Source organism: Macaca nemestrina, chromosome 11 (assembly GCF_043159975.1).
Source record: "Macaca nemestrina isolate mMacNem1 chromosome 11, mMacNem.hap1, whole genome shotgun sequence".
Taxonomy (NCBI): domain Eukaryota; kingdom Metazoa; phylum Chordata; class Mammalia; order Primates; family Cercopithecidae; genus Macaca; species Macaca nemestrina.
Window position 1 is genome coordinate 124,479,020 of NC_092135.1, and position 13,215 is coordinate 124,492,234.

A 13,215-nucleotide genomic window follows, 5' to 3' on the forward strand; every position below is an offset into this window, starting at 1 on the left:
GCAAGTAGAGCAGGGCAACTGTGGAGCTGAGAAGCCATTTAGGTCTCACCTGTACAGAAGGTGTCTAGATGAGTGCATTACTACAGCAGAAGTATATACACACCACCCTTCCATCCACCTAAAACCTTTTGGTTTGACCTTCTAAGTAGCCTGTACAAACCAACTGTTCTCCAAAAAATAAAAAACAGAAGGCATGCAGGAATTTGGTGAAGGGCATTTTATAATTGTCTAGGTACTTAAAAATAAAACTAGGGAGCATTTTTCACCACATACAGGAGTTTTTAAATATCTGTTTTCTTGTCTATTCTATGTTTGATTTTTAACATTGTCATCATTAATTTTTTTTGCCTTAACCTTAACCACCACTTTTCAAATTTGATGACTTACCACATTTTCCTTTAGCTTATAAAGAGAATTATACTTACCTGCCCTTTAAATGGATTATGAAATTAATTATTGAGTGAGGGGTATTAAGCCATTAGGAAAGAGTTTATTAAAGAACAATTCCAATTGTAAAGTGCCACCAAGACTCTAAGAATGTCATACTAAGTCACTGAATGCAGTCAGAGATGATGTTCACATGTTTTATTATAGCTCTTACAGATAGCAGTTATTTCAAGGAGATTGCTTTATTCTGAACCCTGCAGCCGATTCTGAGGTTGATGGCATTTAATTTTATGTATGTATTCAGAGAGAAATGAAATGGCTTGATGGTGACATACATTTCAGGATTTCTCTTTTATTGGATTGAAAAGCAGGTACTTAGACTTGCATTAACGTTTGAAGCAAAGAAAGCCATGATCGGCCCAAGTTTCATGTTAGGAAAAACAGCGACATTTTGGAAATTAATTAATCTTATCTGGAACTCCAGCTGCATTACATTAAATTTGATCAAATGCTGAATGTCATCTGCAGTCAAGCTAATTTCACTAAGGGCCAAGAAGATGGTGTTACATTGAGGCGGGGCTAGTCAAGTGAATCTTGTCCATCAGCACAGTGGGGAATCTGCTGAGCTTATAGATTTAAAATCCTCAGAACAATTTCCCTCTCCTTAGAGGTTTTCCTAAGTGCATGTGGATTTGGGCTGAGATTCCTCCCCGCTGGATCCACTAAAAAGACTTTTCCTCTCTCTTGTTGACAGTTCTCAACCTGTACATAAAATACATTCAAGAAAATGTGATGTGAAGGGTTAGGTTAGTTCATGGATCATGGCATTTAAGAGGAAGAATCACCCTTGAAAGGTTAAGTTCAGGATTCACTTTCACATGTGAGATAAATATTGACTAGTAATCAGGAAGTAGGCAACAGTAGTAAGATTATTTTTAAAATAAACCAACCTCTACAGTACAGAATGGGGGTGACTTTCAGTGAATTCTTGAAAATTCCTTTGAAGTGGCATAGCATCATGGTTAGAAACATGGTATCTAGACACAGGTGGCTTGGGTTTACATCCTTGCTCTATCACTTAGTAAATGTAAGATTTAGAGTGAATTGCTTAACCATTCTGGGGCTCAGTTTCCCTACAAAATGAACATAAAATGAAACCCTTTAAAATGAATATAACAATAGTGCCTGTTTCATAGAGTTATTGCAAGGCTTAAATTAGTTAAAATCTGTGAAGAGCTTTGAATGGTCCTTGGCATATAGTAAGCACTACATATGTGTTTGTTAAATAAACAAATTCCTTTCTCGAGACAAGAACCTCACTCCTAGCCTTGTACGCATAATGCACGCAAGTTCCAATGCTGAAGCAATCAATCCTTCTGAGAAAGAAAATCACGGATTCCCAGAGCCTTATTTTCAGAATCACTCATGTTGCTTCCAGACATTGGCTATTTAATCCTTCCAGAACAACCGAGAGAATTTACGCAAATAAACTTCTCCTTTTACAGAAGAGAATGCTGCCGTACAGGAAGATCAAGTGTTTTCCTTGAGATGACCCACGGAACTCAACCCTTTCTCCATGTTTATTCCTTTACTAGATCACTTGCTGTTAGGCATAAAGTAATCCTAAACTGATATGAGATTTAAAACAAAAAACTTAAAAAGCGTAAGATTCAAATCAATTTTAAAAAGTCAGGGCACATATAAGAGAAATGAATCCTCTGTGTGATACTTATGCAATTTTTCAGACGCTGGATGTTTTCTTCTGACTGTTGCGGGAAACTAACAAAGTAAGTACTGCTGAATGGACTTCAGTTTCCACTCATATTTCCTAAGTGAGAAAGGAACTGAAACATGTAGCTGGGTTTTTTTTTAAAAATAATAAGTTATGCATTTAAGTTACATTTAAATTCATAGAAATGTGGTTTGACTCTGCCAGGTCAAGAAAAAAAATTATTATTAGGATGATCTGGGAACATGGAGAGCTTCAAGGCCCCTCATTATTGTGGGATGTAAAAACCTGGTCAAGGTATAAGAAAGACAGAAATGAATGTGAGAAGAGTGTCTGGTGGGGATGACAGACATGTTCAACTTTCCCCTCCAAATAGCTCCTTGTCAAGTTTTGAAAAACAATCTTTATCCATAAAAGTTTCCTCATGCCAAATCCTGTTTGTGCAAGAATCCTTCAACTTTACCCAGCCCAGCAAAGTGTCTTACAGGCAGGAAAGAGGGAGGGAGGGAAGATAAAGAGATAAAGAAAAGAGAGAGCCAGACAGCGAGGGGGAGTGGGCAGAGAGAGAGGAGATTTTCAATTATTTCCACGTTAATTCATGGTTTGAGGAAAAAAAAAAAAAAACTGGTAACTTCTAATGCTAATAATTTCCCCAAACACCAAAACAATATATGCTCATTGCACAAAACTAGGAATTTTTTAAAAAGACAAAAGAAAATCAAACTTACTAAAAGTATTTCACTTCACTGTGAGTATGTGAATATGTTGGGCTCCATTATCGGTGCCTCTCCCCAATACACACATACACACACACACACACACACACACACACACATATATCTGTTCCCTGTGCCTATGAATTCATACAGATTTTTTCAATCACATTAGTATCTAAGAATATAGCTTTTTAGCTCCGTTTTACTATTTATTATATCATGAGTCCTTTCTTATGCCCTGCAATATGCTCCATAGATTTTGTTTGTCTCTAGCATAATGTATGCAATGAGTTAATGCAATTTATTAAATCAGTTACATACTAATGGATGTTTGTTTCTATTTTTTTTAAATAAATAATACGTATATTTGTGAATCTTGATGTAATTCTATAGTTATTTCATTAGGAATATTTTCTAGAAGTAGAAATTCTGAATCAAAGTCTATGAGTATTTTAAAGCATTTAATATATAATATTGTGTTTGGTGTTTTCTCTGATTTTAGTGAGATTTGAATATTAACCTCTTTTCTCAATATAGAAATCCCAGTTTATTAAGTCAACTGTTTTTCTGTTTAATTTATAATGTTTTCTTCGTTCTGCATTATGCTATTTTCTCTATTTTCCTCTAGGTTATTTTCTATAATTACCTTTTTGAAGAATTAGGTAATTCATTTTTATTCTTTCTATAGAAACATTGCTAAGTACTTTAAGTGAAATATCTAATTTAACCCTAGCAGGAACTCAGTAGATACTATTCTTAGCTCCGGTTTATAGCTGAGGAAGTGGACTTAAATAAGTTAAACAACTTCCAAAGTTCACATAGTAAACATATGGTGAAATCCAGGCTTTATCTCCTCACACAGTGCAAAGATTCAAAGACAGTGAACTTCCTTACCTGTGAGCACAAAGCTGTGGGAACAACCCATGAGATGGATGGGTCCTGTACTTTTTTGATATTTTTTTAACATGAAGGATAATTTACATGTTCTACCTAGGATAATGTTTTCTGTTTTATTTTGCTAGAAATAGCATATATTAATGAAATTTTCATTGCAATTTCTAATATTATCGTGTGACAAAATTTATCAAGGAGTTTCCTATTGAAAACTTATCAAAGCATTTTCATAAGATTGCTATTTTTAATGATTCTTACAAATGTTACAGAAATATTTGGAAAGAGGCATTCTCTTCTTACACAATAGAATATCCATTATATATCAGATAAGTTGAATTTATTAAATTTTATTCACATTTATTTATTTTACTCAATTTTTACTTAACTTTTTTATTTGCTCAATTTCAATTATTTTCATAGACATGTTTTGCCCCAGGCTGAGAATAGTGTAATGTCTATCTTTCAATGCCTTCTTACCTTTAATTCTTCTGTGTAGGATATTAGCAATGCCTTCTCCACTCTCTACTTGCCTAATTTATCTTTGCCTTTCCTTTTATTTCCAAGATTTTCTTGTCATTTCATTTTATGTGAGAATTCCACATATACTAGTCTTTGGATCTGAGATCTTTTTCTTTTTAATACTCAAGATTAATCCACTCACATTTATTCTGATAACTAATGTGCTTGCTTTTTACTTTTGTTCTTTCTTCTTTTTCCTTTTTCCTTTTCCTTTCCCTCTCACATTTCCAAAATGATATATTCCAGATTTTATTTATATTATATACAGAAGAAAGCTCCAGCTCTTTAGCTTGGTATCTGTCTTAGCCTGTTTGTGATGTTATAATAGAATACTTGAGACTGGGTCATTTATAAAGAACAGAAATTAATTTTCTCACAGTTCCAGAGGCTGAGCAGTCCAAAGTCAAGGCACGAGGGGTCTTGTAAGGACCTTTCTGCTGTATGATCACATGGCAAACGGCAACATGGCAAGAATGCAAGAGAGAGTGCACCCTCTTCCATAATTAATGAGATTAATCCGTTTAATCTCATAAAGGGTGGAGCCTTTATAATCTAAACACCTATTAGGCCTTGTCTCCCAACACTGTTGCATTGGGAATTAACTTTGTAACACATGAATTTCTGCAGGACACATTCAAACCATTGCAGTCTCCATAAGTCTTTCTGGGATCTGGTCCTAACCGTTTCTACAACCTCCAGGCATCTGTTCCTCCCGCCATGACTTCCAGTACACCTGAATTGCTTTGCATTCTTGCCTACACAATGCTGCTTCATGCTCTAGCTTTATTTGTGTTGTTCCTCTTCTGTTGTAATGCTCTTGCTGTAGTTTTTCACCTGGCTAAATTTCATTGCCTTTCCCAGAATTATTCTGTCATCTCCTCCAGAAGCTTTCTCTGAAATATCCTCTGAGCCTTCTAATGTGTTCTCCTAGCACCCTGCATGCCTCTCCCTGGGTGCTCTCTCAGAATTCCTCTTGCCAGAAGAAGTTTATCAATTACAAATAAATGAATGTCAGGGAGACCTCTGTTTATAATTACACTATTTCTTCATGAGAGATTTAGCAATTTACTAATAAAAATGTAGGGCTTTCCTTTAAACTGAAAAACAGCTGCTGTTACTTAGGCTTATAAGCTAAATGGTTCTATCAATTCAGACAATGGACATGATCATAATAAAAACCATGAATACAGCATCACAGTGATAGCCACTTCCATGGAAGTATAAAGAACAACATCTCACATGCACAGGAATTGATTTAGATTTGGAAGCCACCTGTCTGTTGAGCCAATATATTGAGGTCCATAAAGGTGGTGTTCTATGTTATCCTTAAATAGCTCCACTCCTCCTAGCAATTGCTCTAACAGTCACCAGCTGCTGTGTCAGAGGTGGGCCCCAAGATATTACATCTATGCCAACAGCTCAGCTCCAGGATAAACAAGGAAGCCCTGAGAAGCCCTTTCTTAACTTTTTCTTTCTTAGTTCAGTTATGGCTCATATCATGGCCTTAGCTTAGCAAATCACACTTAAAGCAGAGGCTGCGAGCTTTAGCAAAAATGACAGATGACACTGGGTCCTCACAAAAGCCCAATCTGTGACCCAGGCTGTTTCAGGCAGGTGTCATCTGCACACAGGACAGGTACTTGTACCTTTATGCATTAAGTTCTTTACAGCATAAGTGAAATAGATCTTCACAAAGCTTCACACCCTGAGGGAAACAATTTGAAGGGTCTCGCCAGCTTGGCGAGCGGATCTTACTAGGATGCTGTGCTGACAGATATCACCTCTCTCTGCAGGATTCCCACTTTTCAGTGCAACAGTGAAAAACATTTGTGACTTTTGAAAGAGTAAGAGTGCCTGTCAAAGCAGGCACACACACACACAAAGAGTAAGAAGATGATACAAGGGGCCATGTCAGAGAACAACAAAGATTGGATACAATCAATCAGAGTTTGAAGTAGGGGAAAGGTGGGGATTAAAACAATAATACCAGATACAGTATGTGCCCTCTGGGTGGAAAGGAGAAGGAAAGAAAGAAGGGAGGGAGTAGGTGAAAGAATAGAGGGATGTCAAAAGGAAAGAAGGAGAAAACAAGGAAGGAAGGAAGGAAGGAAGGAAGGAAGGAAGGAAGGAAGGAAGGAAGGAAGGGAGGGAGGGAGGGAGGGAGGGAGGGAGGGAGGGAGGGAGGGAGGGAGGGAGGGAGGGAGGGAGGGAGGGAAGGAGGGAAGGAGGGAGGCTCACTCACCAAAAAGCTCAGTATTTGGGTCAGATCTAGGACATGAATGGCATCATTGTAGCTCAATCTTGCTCTCCTCAGCCCTGGACTCAAATTTTATCTTGTGTGGCCTTCACTCTCAGTCAAGCATTTCATTTTGTGTGGTAATAGACTTTCAAGAGTTACACCCTATATTCTTAGGAACCTACAAAGGAAAAATAGTGTTTTTTCTCTAATATGTTCAAGGAACCTAAAGCTCCTTGGTCTGGATTTGTCTGGCCAGGGTCACCTGTGCATTCCTGGAGCTCCACTGATACCACATGACTGTAGAGAAGGTTGCCCAAGGAGTAAAGAGGCCCTGATACCAGAAGAGGAGGTGCATTTTAGAAGAGCAGATGGAATAACAGAGCAAATATTTTTTCGGGTCACTGTGGTTTGAGGATGAGCTGACATGAAGAGTTTAGAGGAAGTTGGCCTGGTTGTCTGCTGAGCATCCTATCTCTGTCTTTGGGGAACACCATCTTTATGTGTGGAACTTCCCTACCTCACAAGGTCTAGGGGAACTGCCAACCACAAGGCTCTGATCACAGCAGTGAATATGTGACTCAAGTCAGTCAATCAGATTTCCTCTCCCGGAAAATGTAATCTTTAGCTCTGAGACACAAAGGGTGGCTGCAGCTATGTGATCCAAAGATAGAGCCCCAAAGGGAGGGCAAGACAGCCTATTTCTAAACTGCCAGTTACCCAATGGTGCCTCAGTTCCTGCGCTTCCAGAAGGCTAGCTTAGCTCAACTCTTCCTTCAATTCTGTGGCTTACTCAGTGTGTACCCATAGGTTGTCCTATTATTGCTTGTGTTAGGGCCAGTTTCTGTAGAGTGCAGCCTCAGAACCTGACTACAATGGGGCTAGCTTCAGAGGTTCTCATAATAGTCCACATTACCTTAGACGTCCAGGACTGGACTTTTGTCAAATATCATGCCTGGCCCCGTATGGAAATAAATGAAGACCATTGCTGTTTCTGTTGTAGAAAGAGAATATGAGAGGCTGTGGTCTCCACATATATAGTTTCCTGACTGACTTCAAACCTGGACTTGTGCTGTGTACTCCTTCTCAGATATGTATTCCTTAGCTTGTGGAAATGGAAAATCAACTAATGAGAGGTAAGGCAAAGTGCTCACTGATTTTCCATTCTTATCTTCATTAATTAGATGATGATTTATTTATTAAGCACGTATTTTGGGAAAGGTACTGGAGATACTATGCTGGACAAAAATACACATCCCCTTAACTGAAGAGCCTTGGTAGGGAGAGTTCAAAAGTTGAAAGTGAGTATACACATTGTAGTCACATTCTGGGTGACTTAACAGAAATTTATTCTCTCACAGTTCTGGAGGGCAGAAGCCCGGAATTAAGATGCTGGCATGGCCATGCTTCCTCTGAAGTTTCTTTTTTTTTTCTTTTTCAGATGGATTCTCACTCTGTCACCCAGGCTGGAGTGTAATGGTGCAATCTCGGCTCACTGAAACCTCCACCTCTCAAGTTCAAGCAATTCTCACACTTCTGCCTCCCAGGTAGCTGGGATTACAGGTGTCCACAACCATGCTCAGTTAATTTTTGTATTTTTAGTAGAGACGGGGTTTCACCATGTCAGCCAGGTTGGTCTTGAACTCCTGACCTCAAGTGATCCACCCACCTTGGCCTCCCAAATTGCTGGAATTACAGGCATGAGGCACCGTGCCTGGCCTTCCTCTGAAGTTTCTGAGAGAAAATCCTTCCTTGCCTCTTCCAGCTTCGGAATTCCTTGACTTCTAGACATTTTCACTCCAATCTCTGCCTCAATTTTTACATCATCTTTTTCTCTGTGTACCTCTGTTTTCACTTCTTATAAGGAAATCAGTTACTGGATTCAGGGTCCACTCTAACTCCAGGATGATTTTATGTCAAGATCCTTAACTAATGACATCTGCAAAGGCCTTGTGCCAAATAAGATCACATTCTAAGGTTCCCAGTGGGCAGGAATTTTGGGGCAACATTATTCAACATACCACACAACTCAATATATAACTGCAAATTGAATGAAAGTAACAAAAAGAGAGAGTATGGTTGTATGAGTAGGGAAGAAAGGTGTGTGAACTGGCCTGTGGGCGTAGTAGTTTTCTCTCACATTGCACCAAACCACCACAAAGTTAGCAGCTTAAAACAATATCTACCTATTATCTCAAACTTGCATAGCTCAGAATTCCAGGAATGGTAGGACTGGGTTCTGCACTCAGGGTCTCAGAGGCTAAAATCAAGGCTTTGGTCACACTCAGTTCTAGTCTGGAGGGTCCGAAGAGGATTCACTTAGAACCTCCATTCGGATATTGGAAAAGATCTGTTTCTTGCAGTCATAGGAATGAGGTCCTGTTTGCTAGCTGGTTTCTCTGCACTAAATTCATTTGATGAAACCTCCAATGTGACTGCATTTGGGCAGAGGGCCTTTGGAGGTAATTAAGGTTAAATACGATCCTATTTGCCTATTGATGGCCTTATAAACAGATGAAGACAGATTCTCTGTCTCCCCATTGGAGCACAGAAGAAGCGGCACATGGAGATACAGTGAGAATGCTGTCATCTGCAAGCCAGGAAGAGAGGTCTGACCGGAAACTGACCCTGCCGGACCTTACCCTGACGGACCGTAACCTGGGACTTCCAGCCTTCAGAACTGTGAGAAAAAAAATGTCTGCTGTTTAAGCCCCTAGTCTGTGGTGCTTTGTTACGGCAGCCATGCAGACTACCATACAGGCTTACTGCTGGGGACTGCGATTGTATTTGTCCATTCTCACACTGCTATGAAGAAATGCTCAAGACCGGGTAATTTATAAAGGAAAGAGGTTTAATTGACTCACGGTTCCACATGGCTGGGGACGCCTCAGGAAACTAACAATCATGGTGGAAGGCAAAGGAGAAGCAGGCACCTTCTTCACGGGGCAGCAGGACGGTGTAGGAACAAGCAGGGGAAATATCAGATGCTTATAAAACCATCACATCTTGTGAGAACTCGCTCACTAACACAAGAACAGCATGAGGGAAACTGCCCCCATGATCCAATTACCTCCACCTGGTCCCGTCCTTGACACCGTGGGGATTATGGGGATTACAATTCAAGATGAGATTTTGGGTGGGAACACAGCCAAATGATATCAGTGATGAAGTCCTAGAAGCTACCCACACTGTGTCACATGGTCTCCACCACCTTCAAAGCCAGTAACGGGGAACCTCTCTCATGTAGTATTTCTTACCTGATTTAAATCTTTTTCTTCTGGAAGAACCCAGACCCTCTTTAGCGATTACTTGATTGGGTTAGGCTCACCAAGGGTAATCTCCTCATCTTAAGATCCACTGATTTGGGAACTTAATTATGTCTGCAAAATCTCTTCACAGCAGTACCTAGGTCAGTTTCTGTGAATAACTAGAGGATGTGAGCATACCAGGGGGCCAAGGTCTTAGGGGTCTGTATTAGGGTTCTCTAGAGTGACAGAACTAATAGGATGTGTGTGTGTGTGTGTGTGTATACACACACACATATATATGAGTATATTATATATAAAGGGGAGTATATTATATATAAAGGGGAGTTTATTAAGTAGTATTAACTCACACAATCACAAGGTCCCACAATAGGCCATCTGCAAACTGAGCAGAAAGGAAGCCAGTCCAACTCCCAAAGCTGAAGAACTTGGAGTCTGATGTTCAAGGGCAGGAAGCATCCAGCACAGGAAAAAGATCTAGGCTGGGAAGTCAAGTCAGTTTAGCCTTTTCATGTTTTTCTGCCTGCTTTTATGTTCTGGCCGTACTGGCAGCTGATTAGATGGTGCCCACCCACATTAAGGGTGGATCTGCCTTTCCCAGCCCACTGACTCAAATGTTAATCTCCTTTGGCAACATCCTCACACACATAACCAGGATCATTACTTTGCATCCTTCAATCCAATCAAGTTGACACTCAGTATTAACCATTGCACAGTCATCTTAGAATTTTGCTACCACAGAAGGTCAGGGAAAGCTTGCCTGAGGAAGGGATAACAGAGCTGGGGTCTAGAGGATGCCTTAGCTAGATGAGGAGGGAGAAGGAACATTAGAGGCAGAGTAAGAGTGTGGGAGAAGAGTTGCTCTCATGAAACTGAAAGGAGGCCCACAGGCAAGAGCACAGAGAATGAGGACTGGTGAGGGATGTGGGCTGGTGAGAGGTGTGAATGGATCACCTGGACCAGATCCTCAGAGCCATGCAGGTCACAAGAGGACACTGGACACAGTTCATAAGAGTCCTCCCCCCTGCAGGGTGCTGTCAAAGCCACAGGATGCAGGAGAATGACTGGAAGCCACCTAGAGAATTTGTGACTCTGAATAACACTAAGCCAACAGGAGTAATATTGAAAATATTTAATAACTGCTTAGGCTAGGACACCGTGTGGGCCATGCTTCCCTCCACAGGCCCTGACTATGTGGGCATTAACCCCGCACCAACTACTTGCTAGTTTTTAAAGAGGTCCAAGGCGGTATGGGGTATAATTTATCACCCAAACTGGGACAGTTTTGAGAATGACAGGTGTAAACCAGGACTTTCCTGGTAAAAGCAAGAATTAGAGTCACCTCAGTCTTTTGGAACTCAAAGCAGTGAATATTCACCAACCAAAAAGGAAAATTTTAAAAAATATCTCAACTAAGTCTCACTCATGCATATTGACTCTATATCAGCTCTATGCACTCCAAGTTAATAGACTTGAGTTCAGTAACTAATCTGGCACTAATTGTCACTCTGGGAAATTGTTCTCACACCTCAATTTCCCTACCTTGAAAATAAGCTTATTGCTGTTTCTACCTTAATTCATTCCATGTGAATTTCATTTAAATGGATTTATGAATAAGCGTTTCTTTCTTTGTCAATGCGTAAATTGCAAAATATCTCCTGTGGCTTTACATTGTAATAGCACTGGGGAGAAATGTGATCAGACAAATAAAAATTCCTGAATGAACAATAGTGAGAATTGTGCTGAGAAATTCCATATCTTTAAGGTCTGAGGTTGTTTAATCCTAGAGTATAAAGCCTCGACCATGTCTTTAGTCCCTGTGTACAAAGGCTGTTCTCTGTAGGAAGTCAGCCAGCTGTTGCTTAGCTCTGTTCTAGAGAAGAGGAAATTGCCACTGATTTCACAAGGGTGAGTATTCCACCCTTCTCCATATACCCGTATTTTCCCATTCCTGAGAGCCTGTCTCAAATCCCATCATTCTTGGGAATTCCTGGCTCATGACACCAGCTGGTGGCTCTCCCTCAAGTTACATATTTTATGCCTTTTGTATGCATCACATGATGGGTATTTTATCCCGTAACACCCTGTTCAGTAAGTGCTGTGTTTAACAGTGTACCATTTTTGTATGACTTCCCACCACCAAATTCTCAAGTATAACAAATTGGGCTAATCAGTTTGAGCCCCTAGCTCTGGGGGGCCCTCACTGATGCTGGGGCAGGTGGCTAAAGTTTCATGTGGCAAGAATGAAGGGAAAGCTGGCTGGAAAGCAGATCTGAGGTTGGCGAACACTTGGTCAGCAAATCATAAGGATCCTGCAGACAGCAGCTGAGAATCAGCACGCTGGGCCCTGCCCCTTCAACACGCACCATTAGAACACATAGACATTTCTCTGTCATCTTTCAACCTACACTCAAAGTTCATCTTCATGTCAACCGTTCCCAAAGACTATGGGGAGACCCACTCATTGTAGTCTACCTATGACTGTAAATCCTTAGGAATACCTCTAAGTATTGCAGCCTCAAACTATCTAAAGCAGGGGTTTATAAACTTTTTCTGTAAATGGATGGGTAGTAACTATCTTAGGCTTGCAGGCCATATGTTCTCTGTAGCAATTACTCTACTCTGCCATTACAGTGGCAGAAGATGTGTAACCAGTGAGCATGGCTTTATCCAATAAACTTTTGTTGATAAAAACAAATGGTGGGTTGGATTTTGTCCTTGAACCATAGTTTATTGATTCCTGGTATAAGCCTAATATCCTACCAGTATGTAAGCACAATGAAGTACGAACTGCCTGATTCATAAAATGCTTTAATTTTATTTTTTTCAACCTCTCTTCTTTCCTCCCTACATTAGGTTCTTTGTCTCTCCATAACAGTAAATATGCATTTTACAGGATGTCCTGTAAGTCCAGCCTCATAGGAAAACTGTATACTTTTCCACCTGCAATTCATACTTCCCCATTTCTGCAAACCTTAATGCCACTTATAAAGAAAGAACTAATACAAATAATTTTTATCTCTGGAGCTGTTTGAAACTACAAACATGCAGAGAAGATTGCTAGTTTTGAGCATTCATTGCAGCACATTAGTTGGGGGCTGTAACCCCATTACTGTTGATTTGGTTTCCCATATGTTTGTTGCCTTACCACATAGGAATGAGTGTGAATGCAAGCATTTGTTTTGCTGTCTTTTTAATAGTATTTTTCCTGTGTCGCTGGATGAATGGAACAATCTGAATTTCTTTTTTTATTGAAGTGGCTAGCAGAGTTTCTAGATTTCAGTAAGTTCTTGTTACAGGATTAATAGAAAAATGTTGGATCTCTGCTGGAACTCCTTGGAGTTGAAGAACTTTCATGTTCTTCCTCCCTTAGGGGAAGTCAGGGAATCAATGTAAGTGAATTTCTGAGAGTCCTCCAAAGCCCACAATTATTTGGCCTTTTTCTCCATCACCCTGAATTCCTCGAGT

General features: G+C 40.0%; 2 long non-coding RNA genes across 2 annotated transcripts in view; one reads left to right on the forward strand and one right to left on the reverse strand.

Annotated features, from left to right (window-relative positions):
- The window catches only part of LOC139357012 (uncharacterized), a 584,556-nt gene that overhangs the window by 544,258 nt on the left and 27,083 nt on the right, over positions 1-13,215 (reverse strand). The gene's annotated exons all lie outside the window — the stretch shown is intronic.
- On the forward strand, positions 1,983-12,350 carry LOC139357228 (uncharacterized). The gene is made up of 3 exons (XR_011610091.1): positions 1,983-2,174; positions 7,485-7,617; positions 7,923-12,350. It is a non-coding gene; the product is annotated as an uncharacterized lncRNA (long non-coding RNA).